Source organism: Rhagoletis zephyria, unplaced genomic scaffold, assembly GCF_001687245.7.
Source record: "Rhagoletis zephyria isolate East Lansing unplaced genomic scaffold, Rhagoletis_zephyria_1.1 Rzeph_scaffold_01220, whole genome shotgun sequence".
In the NCBI taxonomy this organism is placed as follows: domain Eukaryota; kingdom Metazoa; phylum Arthropoda; class Insecta; order Diptera; family Tephritidae; genus Rhagoletis; species Rhagoletis zephyria.
Genome location: NW_016158304.1, coordinates 62,123 through 75,845, shown reverse-complemented (window position 1 = coordinate 75,845; position 13,723 = coordinate 62,123). Strand labels below are relative to the sequence as shown.

The 13,723-nt window shown below is 34.6% G+C and overlaps 1 protein-coding gene across 1 annotated transcript in view; it reads left to right on the top strand.

Annotated features, from left to right (window-relative positions):
- ft (cadherin-related tumor suppressor fat) overlaps positions 1-13,723 on the top strand; it is a 103,757-nt gene that overhangs the window by 66,871 nt on the left and 23,163 nt on the right.

The window sequence follows — 13,723 nt, the reverse complement described above, 5'->3', positions numbered from 1 at the left end:
TTTCTGTAGACTTTAGACTTGACGTAGCCCCACAAAAAATAGTCTAAAGGCGTCAAATCGCATGATTTTGCTTATTTACGAAGCCATTCAACCAGAAATGAGCCTCATCGCTGAACAAAATTTGTCGATAAAAAAGCGGATTTTCTGCCAACTTTTCACACATTCAACACATTTCGAACCGAACACTGATTTTGGTAATAAAATTCAATGATTTGCAAGCGTTGCTCGTTAGTAAGTCTATTCATGATGAAATGTCAAAGCATACTGAGCATCTTTCTCTTTGACACCATGTCTGAAATCCCACGTGATCTGTCAAATACTAATGCATGAAAATCCTAACCTCAAAAAAATCACCCGTTATAAATAAATGTAGGCTTGTATGGGAGTATATTAATGTGCGCGGATGTGTGTGGCCAGACGACAGACACGCCGATGTAAATGCGGTAAGCTTAATAAATCGCTGCATTTTAATGGTCTAAATGAAGTCTTTAATTCGGCTGGGATAAAGCGTTTTGCGGAAGTTTTTCATTATGCTGATTAATTAGTGTTAACAACGAAAGAATACAAGTGAAAAAGTTATCTAGCGTGAAATTCGCTACTTACTTAGTACATAAGTACATACATAGTTGTTTGAGAATATACTTTTTAGAAGAAATGGCATTTCGGGGTTGACAAGCTACGAATCTTTTGCGCGATGGAGATTCCTTCAAACTGTTCTGTGGTCGACAGTGCTCATATGAAATGATTGTTGGTAGACCCATTCGTATGAAAGTTTACCGATGTCTCCGATGTCTTTTCCGAAAAGGACGTGAGTTGAGAAAAAGATTTTTGGTGCTAGTCTATTACCGATGTGTTCCATGTTATTAGATGTAACGTCGAAGTCAACATAAATTTTGGAGTGTCCATAGCGTCAGTAAGTTAGGAAATCGGTGACCCTAAGCCGGACTTCATGTTTTGCTGCAGAAGCGTCAACACCTATGTCGATGGGCATTATGACAAGCTTGGCGTTAAGAAATAAAGTCGGATTGGTCACAAGTGTGACCCTTCGAAACAGCAGAGAACAACTGATGTCTTCTTCAGCCTTTCTCCAATGTTTTCTTTTTTGGAAAATGAAGCGCTAGTACTCAACTCTATCGGAAACATTTCCAATTGAGGAAAGAGTCACTTGGGCGGCTGTCTTAGACTTTCTAGTAGCCATGACTCAATGCAGAGCACTAACTAGTCACCATACCTTTGCATTAGATCATAGCTACTCTCCTCCCCAGCACTGCCAGCAGCTCTTTATGTTGACCACAATTCAAAAAGGGGTGATGAAATGTGTCTTACTCCTGTTTACTTAACACAGAATCGTACCACTGTTTCATTCCGCCGCGACAGTGATGGTCTTCTTTGTGTATGAAGGCTTCAAGCTCATTTGATAGCTAGTATTGATCCATCTGACTTTTCCTTTGGTTGAATGAGGAATCCAAATGTTATACTTACTGCTGCTTTGGCTGGCAGTGAAAACCGTTTTGAGCAATTTTCAATGCGAGTTTGGCTTGATCAATGTCTTTTTATTTATTTTGTGTACTCTCTTGCATTAAACTGTCGAGATCAAATAGAACAGATAAATCGCTTTGTATTTGGTACAAGTCTGGTTATTTTCGTACTAGTTCGGTTTCAGTCAGGAAATTCTAGTTGTCAACTAGTATTTTTTCCTGACTAGTTTGGGGTTTCACTGCACGGTATGTACATACATACAAATGTATAATTCAATTTCAATTTATTGGCGATTAAGCGTGACTAATTTTGAAACCTTTTGCCTACACATAAATTAGCTTAAAATATTGTATGTATTTGCAAATATGCATAAATCTTTATTTACTTAGAGGCCTTTTGAAAATACCTCCTTTAACCTCACTGGTGCGGTTTTTTTCTTACTTTTCGCGTGACGCTTACTACAAAATCTTTTGTGCTACACTTTTTTCTTAAAAATCCAAAAAAAACCTTTGTTGTTTTTATTACACCAGCTTTAAACTTAACGTCTGCCTACACGCTAAAACATCGATGGAAACCAGCAAATATGTATGTATGTATATATGCCATACATATATATGTAGGTGAACAACTGAATATTTTTTCATTAACACTTGCGACTTTTGCGCGCTAGTGTGACGAATTTTCATTGTTCAACGCCGCAATTGTGCAATAAAAATGTTAATTGAATTGGTGTCAGAGGTGGCGGCTAGCAGGCTCAATAGCTATTGTAGCTGACTAGGTGACTGGAGCTGATCGTCACGCTGCACGCCTCCTTGTCCGCCCAGCTAGCTGGCAGTCTGCTTAGCAGCTATGCAAAGATGTTTGCTTTTCGGTAATACTGCGCGCGCGCTCCCTTTTACTCGGCTAATGCACGAGAACACATAAGCGATGTATAAGCAAACATACTTACTTTACACAACAAGAACAACAACAAAAACAACAATGGCAAATATTTGTGCGCATTTTTGCATATCAAGTTCGTGGCTGAAGTCTTTTGTTTTGGCCATCCAAGCCGCGCCGCGCCGCGCCGCGCTGCCACTAAACGATTTCCTTTTTCCTTTGTTTTTTTTTTTGTGCAGCGCCGCAGTTTTGCGCTTTACTTAGCAGCCAGCATAAATTGTTTTTGTTCACTATCCGACTTACTAGCCCAACTTGCAACAATGACATTTAGCGCTGCTGCAATTCACATTTACATGCAGACAATTTATACCTTAGCATGTACTTCACACCTTAGTTTTCGCCAGCGAGGTGCGAGAAATCATTTGCAATAATGGAATAATTGAATTGTGTGCGAGCTCAATTCATCAACTTGCTATTAACGTGTGTGTGTGTGTGTGTGTGTGTGTGGTGGAGTGTAGTATTTGATCGCGCGCCGACACGCTGGCATTTGTGTTAGATACTTAGCGTTTGTTTCTTTAACCATTTGCACTTTTTTCTATCATTCCATCTGTTTTTGGGAATTAAATTTTTTCCATCAATTTGGTGGCAACACTTTTAATGCGTATTCTATTTTTTCTTAAAAGTTTTTGCAAACTTTTTTTTTCTTGCGCTCATTCATTCAAGCTTTAAATGAAGCAATAAATTTGCTCATTGACACCTTAATACTTTTGATTTCATTTGGCTGTCAGCGGTAATACCAACTGAAAAGCTTTTTCAATGCAAAATGCATTTTGGTGGTGAAATACATAAATTACGCTGCCGTTTTTAAAAAAGTAGGTAAATCTTTCAGTCTTAACAGCTCATAAATTAGCATAAATGCCTACGAAAAAGTCTACTGAATTGCGCTGGCTGACTGGCTGGCTGGCAAGCATTTGTGAGTATTTCGCGTATTGCTCAAGCGGTTTAAAAGTAAGTTAGTTCTTATTTTTCTAGCGGAAAAGTGAGAAAATGTGGAAAAATTGCTTAATAGAGGTAAACTTAAAAATTTGAGTTTTAAAAGCATTTAAAGCTTTTTTGAAAAAAGGAGCTCTCCTGGGTCAAACCTTCTTCGAGGCATTTCTAGTGCGTTCTGTTCTGTTGAAATTTGTGTAACTCTTTAGGAAAGCCTGGTTTTAAGTTTCGTATGGGTCTTCGTCTTCGTCTTAGACGTCATATGCGCCTGTATTGGTATTGGTATTCGCCTTCATGCCTATCTTCGTAAACATATTCGTCTTCATCTTCGCATTCGTTTAACTATTCGTATTCGACTTCGTATTCGCCAACCTATTTGGAATTCGAATTAGACTTCGTATTTGTATTGTTACTCGTATTCGTCTTATAATCGTTTTCATCTTTTTATTCGTCTTCATATTCGGTTTCGCATTATTTTTCAACGTCGTATTCGTCTTAATTCATATTCGATTTCGTAGCCGTATCAGTTTTTTCTTCGTCACAGTCTTCGTCGTGGCCTTCGTATTCCTTTTCTCCTTGAAAATCGTTTTCGTATTCTTTAATATATTCGTTTTCGAATTCGCATTCGTCTTCGAATGCTTTTTCGCCTTAGTATACGTCTTCGTGTTCGTATTCCTCTTCGTATTCGTAATCCACTTCGTATTCGCTTTTGCCTTCCTATCGGTGTTTGTATTCGTATTCAGCTTTATCTTCGTCTTTCGTCATCTTTTCGACCTACCTCTCTTGCAACACTGTACCCTTTCTCATTTCCTTCCATTCCCTTGTGGCCTGGTACCCACGTTAGCTGAAACTCGATGTATCTATCAGAAGTTCCAACTTACTTTATTGCTTAAATCTATTTGAAATCTCTTTTCGAAAACTTTCTCTTGAAATTTTGTAAATTTTTTTAGCGTCCTGCTCCATACTTTGGTGAATAGGCTCCAGCTCGATAATTACTACGAGAGCTGTCATAAGGCATGTTGGCGTTGTTCCTTTTATTTGTACACATGTCAGTCAATTAAGCTTAGTGAGCTATTACCTCGTTACCTTGTTAGAATAGTTCTTGAGAAGATCCAAATTACCGCCTAATAACGTACTGAAGATGTTGTGCGATCATGGTGGATAGTTATCTTACGATTTTAGTGCTACAGTCCCAGAACTTTCCCACCCGACACTTACTTTCATAGTTCTGGAGATGGACGCGTCCACTTATTTCTTTCATAGAAGTTTGGTGGCTAGGATGAGCTCCACATATTCCACTTCACTGGCGAGACTAATGACACTCCGATGCAGAGGTATATTTCAAATGCCTGCTAAGGATCTCATCGTAGTGAAGAAGTAATGGCTGCTTTTGTTGGACTCATGTTGAGCTCCAATTAGGGATATCATGTTTTCGTTGGTCATAAGTCTCATTGTATGCTATCTATGACACAGAGTGTGCTCTCGGGCGTACCGATTCGGTCTGGCCCCTCACATGTTGGCGGCGGCTGCAGTGGCCTCTTATATGTGCCATCATTGTTGACTTTTTTTTGCCGTCGGAGAGCTCAGTAGCTTTTGTTGAACCCGAGGTGATTGCTTCTGTCGGCAGACTGCGGTTTTGGTATTTATTCGTAATTATTTAGTGCCATGAGTAGCTAAGAAAACGAAGGTCGTCCTCCCGGGCAGAGATCTATTATAACCGGCCATTGGCTCAGTAGCTACCCGCTATCCGCAAGTTTCTATCGCCACTGAGATTTATGAAGAGATGCTGCCTTACTTTAAAAAAATTTTATCGAAATTTTTAATTTTTCCATTCGATTTCTTCTAATTTTGAGTATGTAGTTTTGTAGCCCTTTAAGTTTTAGTATAATAAAGTGCAAGTTTCAAGTCACTAAAAATTACCGTTGATTTTCGAGAATTTTTATGCCAAGGGTGCTGCGAATTTCCTTCCATGTAATGCATGAACATGATATTTTTTATGAGAAAAAAGGTACGCAACTTGAAACTTGATTATTATTATACAAAAATTAATTGCGCTACAAAACTGCATACCCAGAATTTTTCTAAGCAATAAAAATGAAAAAAATTTTTAATTTCGATTAAACTTCTCGAGTTCTGTATGGAATCAAAAAAACCAAATGAGTTTTGTGGTTTTTGCTGTTGAATAAACTATATTTCTACAAAAAGTAAGAAAAATTTGGTGTAAAAAACATAGATAAAATTTCGCAAAAACAAATTTAGTTCACCCTAACGTTACATATTTGTATATTCCGGAGCAATATTTACCCATATAGGCACATATTTGAAAAATTACCAGACAACTAACTATTTAGCGTTAAATAGTCTACGCTCTTGCTCTCTTGCTGCATAACGTGTGACTTTATTCTTTTCCGGTTTTCCAATATTTATTTTTCACAAAGTTTTTGTGCAATGGCATTTTCATGCACTCCTTCTATTTTTCTCACAAATATATGTATGTACATACATATTTTGCGCTTCGCAACGCTTTGTTACTTGCCGCCTTTTTAGCATATTGCTCATAAATATTTTTGTAGTAGATAAGTAGTGGTTATGGCAACTCCATTTAAGATTTCCATCAATTCTTTTGTGTCCGTTTTTTTTTTGTAAAATTGTGTTTTACAATTTTATTAAGTAAGCAATTTAATTCTATTTTTTTCGATTTTCATACTTTTCAAATGCTGGCATTCAATGCGCTGCTTGCTGACCGCAATGCTGACCATTTGCCAGCTGAATTTGCTAAGCCAGCGGCGGCATGCATTGTAGTAGATCAGAAGCGTAAAGTAAAAAATTCATATTTCATAATCGCAATTCACGTGAAAATATCTGTGCAAACATTTCAGCTACCGAGATTTGTCAGCACTACATACACACACACATACATACATACATTGTACGAATACATACATACATACCATTGCAATTCTCANTACATTTTCCTAAGCTGCTGGTGCTTCAAGCGATTGGCGCTGCTGGAATTATTGGCAGTCGAGACGTTGCTTTTGCTGCTGATGCTGGTGACGCCAGTTTTTCTTTCCCGCTCACCAGCCGCTGATTTTATTAGCACCTCTGTTACTCTGTTGTTACCGCTGCGGACACAGCTGTGCAGCGCAGTTGATTTTGCCGCAAACTTTCGTAGTTTTTTTTTTTTTTATTGCCAACATTTATCGCGATTTTCCAAATTTTTTGAGCATTTGGCGGTAGCTGTTGGCAGATGGCGGCTCTGCTGGCAATAAATCGCAATACATTTTTGGTCTTTGAAATTTTTTTTTGTATTTTATTTAAGTCTGTTTGTGGTAGCTAAGCATGTATAATAAGTATTATGTTGTAATAGAATATTTAATTCTAACTGTGCACATAAATATAAATTGTAAGCTTAAATTTTTTTGGATAGCGCTTTTTGTAAATTTGTAATATGTATTTGCAAAGGCTATTAGAGCGAGCTTAAGATGTAAACAGTAAAAGGGAAAGATTTCAAAAGTGTAGTTTTCTGCGCGCCTTACACATTTTTAAAATTTTTATATTTTTTTGAAAATTTTGCCTCGAAGAAAAATTTTTAATTTTCGTTTTTTCGCCAAAATTTCTTTGCAAAGTTGTTCATAACGTCTCAGGCCTTAATTTTTGTGAACATACCAAACCCTAAAAAAGATGTAAGTCCTGAACACTTTTATGTGGAAAATCCGAAAACAGTAGTTTCTCTTCAGAAGATTTCCAGTAATGCCACTCAGTTGTTTATTTCACCGTTTTTTATGGGTCCTCATTGCTTTTTTTGGGATTTTTGGGAGACCTATAAAAATTAGATAAAATTAAAAAATCGTTAAATAAACAGGTGGGTATTGCTATTGGAAGTCTCCTAAAGAGAAACAGTTTTACGATAGGAAAAAATATATATTTATTTTCAAGAATTTTATACCCTTTCTACGAAAAAGACTTTTTTCGCCATATAAAATACATGTAAAACATCAAGGGCTCTAAATATCATTTTGTAAACCAAAATAATACGCGTATTCTTTTTTTCCAATGAGGAAAATCCCTTGGAGTAAGAGCCTAACATTTCCCCTGCAGTTATATTCGGACCACCCTAATGTGTGAACGAATTTTTTCGTGTCGTGAAAACCAAAAATTACTGCAAGAATTAGACCCCCTCCCCAGCTTCCTAAAATCCTCTTACTACAGCCTGAAGGGGGTTGAATTTTTAATTTTCATACAAAATTAAAATAATGATGTACCATATGAACATTAGAGTGCATCACTCTCCATACAAAAAAAAAATCGATAGTGTTTTTCCATCGCAATTAATAAATCCATTATATTTTGAGACTTCTGCCAAAATATTTCACAAAAATATTGAAAGTTTACGTGAAGCTGCACCACGTGGAAAAAATTCAAAAATCTATTTTTTTTTTTGTATGTAAATAAAATTATGTAATGTCTTTGTTATTGTGACATATTAATATTTATTTCAATAGTGCTATTGAGATTTGTAGCACGATTTTGTTTTGTACGCGGCGTGCATTGCTCAGCTGTTGGCAGTGCTGACTTTGTCCGTCGCCGATACGGGTTCGATATCCCAAGAAATCACTTCAAATTATAGAAGAGGTTAAGCTTAAAAATTCTGCATAAAAATGCTTAAAAAGTATAGCAACGGAATCACAATAATAAGATTTTTTGGAGTTGTATCTTCTTCTTCTTCTTATTGGGCACTTTAACCGTGTGTCGGTTTGGTCCAGTTGCCTCTCTACTTTGCCGATTTGCGCCAGTTTTTCATCTCAGTGGCAGACCGGCCCTTCAGCACTTGGTCCTTCCATTGTATTCGTGGGCGCTCTTGTTTTAAGAAGGCTTCTTGTGGATTGGGCAAAGTACACTGAGATTCTAATTTTTGGGCAATTTCTGCTTAGTAGCTGGTCTAAGCGCCCAATTAGCACTTCGCAACCGGCTTTGAACGGCTCAGCTGGTTTACCGTCGCCTCTGGGGGCCTTGTTGTTTTCAAGCCGCCTCAATGATGTTCTGACCTCATCTTGGTGAAGTGGTGGAATGTGACTTTCGTCCCTATATATTGGTTTGGGGTCTTACATAGTCTACTATTTTCTGATTTGTTCGTACAAGTATTCGTACTTAAATAAACGTCAGCCATTTTATTGCAGCAGTAATGGGCCCACAAAGCGATGTCGTTGCAGCAAAATTGCTTGTGCAACATGGCTTAATTGTAAAATAAAAATGGAAAAAATCCAAAGTAATGGCCGATGTAGGCAGACGAACCAACAGTTGAAAAAAAACAGAATATTAATAAAATAAAAAAAAAAAACGTAACAGATGGGCTGTCATAATTACGATTCGTCATCTTTTTAACGTTGCGCACAAAATCCGCCATTTTAAAGCTGAAATTCTGCATAAAAGTTATATGTGTGTATATAAGTATGAACACAACAACAGCAGCAACAGCAGCAGCAGCAACAGCAACAGCAAATGGTGTGCAAGTCTACTGGCAGCTGCCGCTACCCGCCAACAACTACAAAATGCCTCTGAGTCATTAAGACATTTTTTATATGCTTTGTGCAAAGTAGTTTGCTACTTGCTTTTTTATTTTATTTTATTCCACATTTTTTAGTTGCATTACTGTTTTGTTGTTGTTGTTGTTGTTGTTGTTGTTGTTGATGTTGTTGCGCTTACTGAAGCTTGTTTATTAACAACCTGCCATAAAGCGTAGATGGAAGGAAGCAACGGGAGCAAAAGCAACACAGAGTATGCAAGAAGTGTCGTTCCCATCCGATTGCATTAATCCAATATGTTCTGCTGAGACAAATACGCACACACACACACACACACACACATACACACACACACACACGCACACATTTGCATTGCATGCCTGCAATGAATTTAAGCATAACAAACAACTCCTTCACACAGTGAATCTGCACGAGTGTGTGTGTGTGTGTGTGTGTGTGTGTGCGCTTGCACACTCGAATGGGCTGGGCTTAATGTAATTAGTGTGTATCGTGGTGAAATGTAAGAAAGGCAAAAACGTATAGAATATGCTTGCATAGCAAAAACAACAGCAACAACAACAACAATAAAGCAACAACTGCACTGCATATAAAAAATTATGTTGTTGTTGTTTTATTTGTTGCTTGTTCTGCTCATAAAGCTATTATGCAGACATGTTTAAATATATAAAAAGAAAGACAAGCCTGTTTTCTGCCGCCCTTTTGTTGTTGCTGTTTTTTGTTTTTATTTCTTATTTTTTTATTTTTTTTTTATGTCTGCATTTTGTTGTGGGTTTGGCTTCAGCTGTCAAACAGCAAAACGTCAACCATTGGCTTGTTGCGCTCAAATAAAAATACATACACGCAAATTGGCACACACATACGCACGCATTAATGACACCACAAATACATACATGCATACATATGAATATACGCACTCACACATAGCACTATTTGCACACATACATGCGTATCTATTTAATTTTCAAATTGTATGCACTTCTTGAATGACTTTTTCAAGCCTTGTTTTGATTAACGAAAGTGCGATTTATTTTTGGCATTTTCTTGCGCTTTGTATGTCAAAATTTTTGGCATTTAATTAAAATTGTGAAGAGTCCCACTGCACTGGGTTAACAACCTTTTTGGCGCAAGAAGCACTAAGTATTTGTTGCTTAAAATTTAATCAAGTGTCTTTCAAAGTGATTTGTGGGATTCCCTTTTTTTTTAGCTAAAAAGGTATATGTATGAAACAGTTATACGTACTATGCAAGCTATGTAAATTGATTACTGAGTTGGAAAATACAATTTTTGTTTATTTAATTAAATAAGTAATCATACATACTTACATAAATGTCGAATATTTTTAGCGAGTTCAAAGTTATAGTCATCGCCAAGGCGAGAAGTACATTGCATACCAAGACTAACAGGGCAATTCTGGCAACTTGTCTTTCAACTCACCACAGTATTTCGAAAAAGAAACGTCTTTTGTAAGATTTATGGCCACTATCTTGAAAGCTCTTTGCTTCCTTTCAAAGTCGAACTGAAAGATTTGCTAACGAGGTGGTCTTAGCGTTATGCTCTTCGCCTTTTAGCAAAATGATTTTTTTTTTATTAAATAAAAAACGTATTTCTCTTATTAATGCAATCAAAGTAATGAATAAAAGAAAATTAAATTTAAAAAATTAAAACAAAGCAAAAATAAACAAAATTATTATTTTTTTTTTAATTTAATGAAACAAAATTTATTTTGTTACTTTTTAAAATATTAAAATCGAAAAAAAATTTAATTATAAGAAGAAACAAATTTTATCAAAAAAAAAGAAAAAAAATTGTTATAAATTAAATATAAAAAAAAAATTATTTTTACAAAAAAATCTAAAAATTTAATGAAAATTTTATAAAAAAGACAAAGAAGTAAAATAAACAAAAATAAGACTCTAAAAACAAAAATTTATTTTGTTACTTTTTAAAATATTAAAATCGAAAAAAAATTTAATTGTAAGAAGAAACAAATTTTATCAAAAAAAAGAAAAAAAAATGTTATAAATTAAATATAAAAAAAAAATTATTTTTACAAAAAAATTAAAAATTTAAGGAAAATTTTATAAAAAAGACAAAGAAGTAAAATAAACAAAATTAAGACTCTAAAAAGTTTAAATTCAATAAAACAATAAGTTTTTCTTTAAAAAAAAACTTTAAATTAAAAGAAAATGGAATTAACGAAATAATAGATTGGCGCTTAAACTTTCGTAAGTGTTTGGCCGAGCTTCTCCTCCGATTTGTGGCGTGCGCCTTGATATTGTCACACAAAGGGGAGGAACCTACAGTTTTACGTTAAGAAAACGAAATTAAAGTTAAGAAAGTTTAGAAAACGAAAAAATAAATAAAATAAATTTTTAAAAATTAAATGAAATAAATATTTTTTTAAACAATAACATCTAAAAATTATATTTAAAAATATTTAATAAAAAAAATCCGCTGCCCAAAACTTAAGCTCGGATCTTTTGAACGACACGCCTGTGGTTTGCTCACTCGGCCACTGCGGCTGCTGGAGTGAGACGGTATAAAAATGCTTTCTCTCAAAAGAGCTTTTAACCATAAGTGGTGTATGAGAGAGATTTTTTTTATAAGAATTTCAGAATAACAAAAGTCTTTCGAAATATCTTGCCATCTATCTTTCCTTTGTCTTTCAGAAGAGGTTTTACTATCTTAGCCAGAATTGCCCTTATACCCATAGTATTATAGTCCTTTCAGCTTTCAGTTAAAAATCCAGTAAAAAGTGCATGGATATAAAAAAAATCGAGCAATAAAGTAGTAATGACTTGTTCATCCATTTTGAGCAATAAGCGAGCTCTTCCTGCAGACAAAAAACATTACTTCCCTTGTGCTTTTGCTGGAGATAAAGAATATGGCTGTATTCGTTCTCGTTTCGAAGGTCAAAATAAGCTCAAAAGAAAGCTCTCTTTGTCCNTTCCTGCAGACAAAAAACATTACTTCCCTTGTGCTTTTGCTGGAGATAAACAATATGACTGTATTCGTTCTCGTTTCGAAGGTCAAAATAAGCTCAAAAGAAAGCTCTCTTTGTCCTCTGTTAAGAGCTCAGAAGTACTTTTTGTTCTCCTGTAAGGCTCCGAGATTTGTGGAGTAATCCATTGCTCGCAAAGCAGCAATCTAAGATTAATCTTCAGATAATCGTTTTTTTTTTACTGGTAATAATGGAGCGGCTTATAGAGTTCCATTTAAGGGAGTTGCAAAATCACAATCTTTCAAGCAATATGGCTTGGTATCATTTCTAGACTTAGAAAAAAATCCAAGTTAGCGATATTTACTTCCGATAGAAATTGTGAGGAAACAGAGTGCAAAATGGGCGCTGCCATCAGGCTACGGAAATTGTATATTTAGCTCGATAGCAAGTCACTGTGGTCACATCTTAGCTCTGGATTTTCATTATCTGCCAGAAATAACAAACTAATTGGTGCCTACCAGTGTTGCCACATTTTATTTAAAAAAAAACTGGATAAAAAAAAAAACAACAGTAACTTCATCAAAAAGCTGTAATCTTCAAAAATGAAAGGATTTTTGGATGTTTAACATATGATTGCAATTCAAAAAAAGAAACGTTGCACCCATTTTCTCTTTTTCACTTTATTTATTTATTTTTATTTTTTGCTTTCTATTCACGTGCCTTTATTTTGTAATTAAAGAATTGTGAGAAGAGCCAAATAGTACAAAGAAAGAAGGGGCTAGGGTGCTAGGGTTTTTTATTTCGCTTAATTTATTTAGGAATTTATTATATTTTTTTCTTTGCTATACCATTTTCGTTTTTAGTTTAATTTTCCATTAATTTTAGGATTTTATTTTTAAAAAAAGGAAAATATATTTTTTCTAATTAATATATTTTTTATAAACTTATGTTGTTCATTTTTTCTTTTTTTTTTATTTAATTTGTTTTTCTTTTGTTAATTTCAGTTTCTTTTAATATTTAGATTTTGTTGTTTTAAAGGGAAAAATTAAATTTTTTAATTTATTTAATTTTTGACATCTTATTTTGTTTCCTCATCTTTTTTGATATAAGTTTCGTTTAGTGTTTAGATTGTTTTTTTTAATTTTTAAATAGTACTTTCTTCTTTCTTGATATTGTTTTTTTCTAATTTAGATTTTAAATTTTATTGTTTTAAAAAGAAACAATTTTTTTTTTCATTTATTTTTAAAGATTATTTATTTATTTTTGCGTTATTTTCATTTTCTTCTTTAACTTAATTTTCTTTTATTTCTTAGTTTTTATTGTTTTAAAAAGAAAAATACGTATATATCGTCATTACGCACGAATAAAGGCTAGCGCGCCTTTGTGTGTTTTGACGGAGAAAGAAGGCGCGTAAAAAAATTTTGCGAAGAAAAACTTCGGCGAAGTATCTTAAGAGTCTTCGACGCTGAAGTTTTTTTATGCGTCTTTTTTTGCCGTCAACTTTTGAGATCGCGCCTTTATTCGTGTCTAGTGACGATATGTACTTTCAATTTAATTTAATTTTCTATTATGACTCATATTGAGGCTCATTTGGTGTATGAATTTAAGCTCAAAAATCGACCTTCGTAGGAATGAAAAACCTTTTTTTCGGATTCTTAAATGACCTCTTTATGAGTGTAAAGGCTCTGATATAGCACGCCTTAAAGACCCATTCATGACTCCAAATCTTTGCTGGGATTGTCCCCAACTACATATTTACATATGTATATAATGGTTACCACAAAATTTTCACATTTACCTACTGATACAATTATTGCAAAAAAAAAGTGAGCAGACATCTCTCCATAACCATTTCCATTTTTTGTTTGCTAAGCTAACAGCTTTTGGG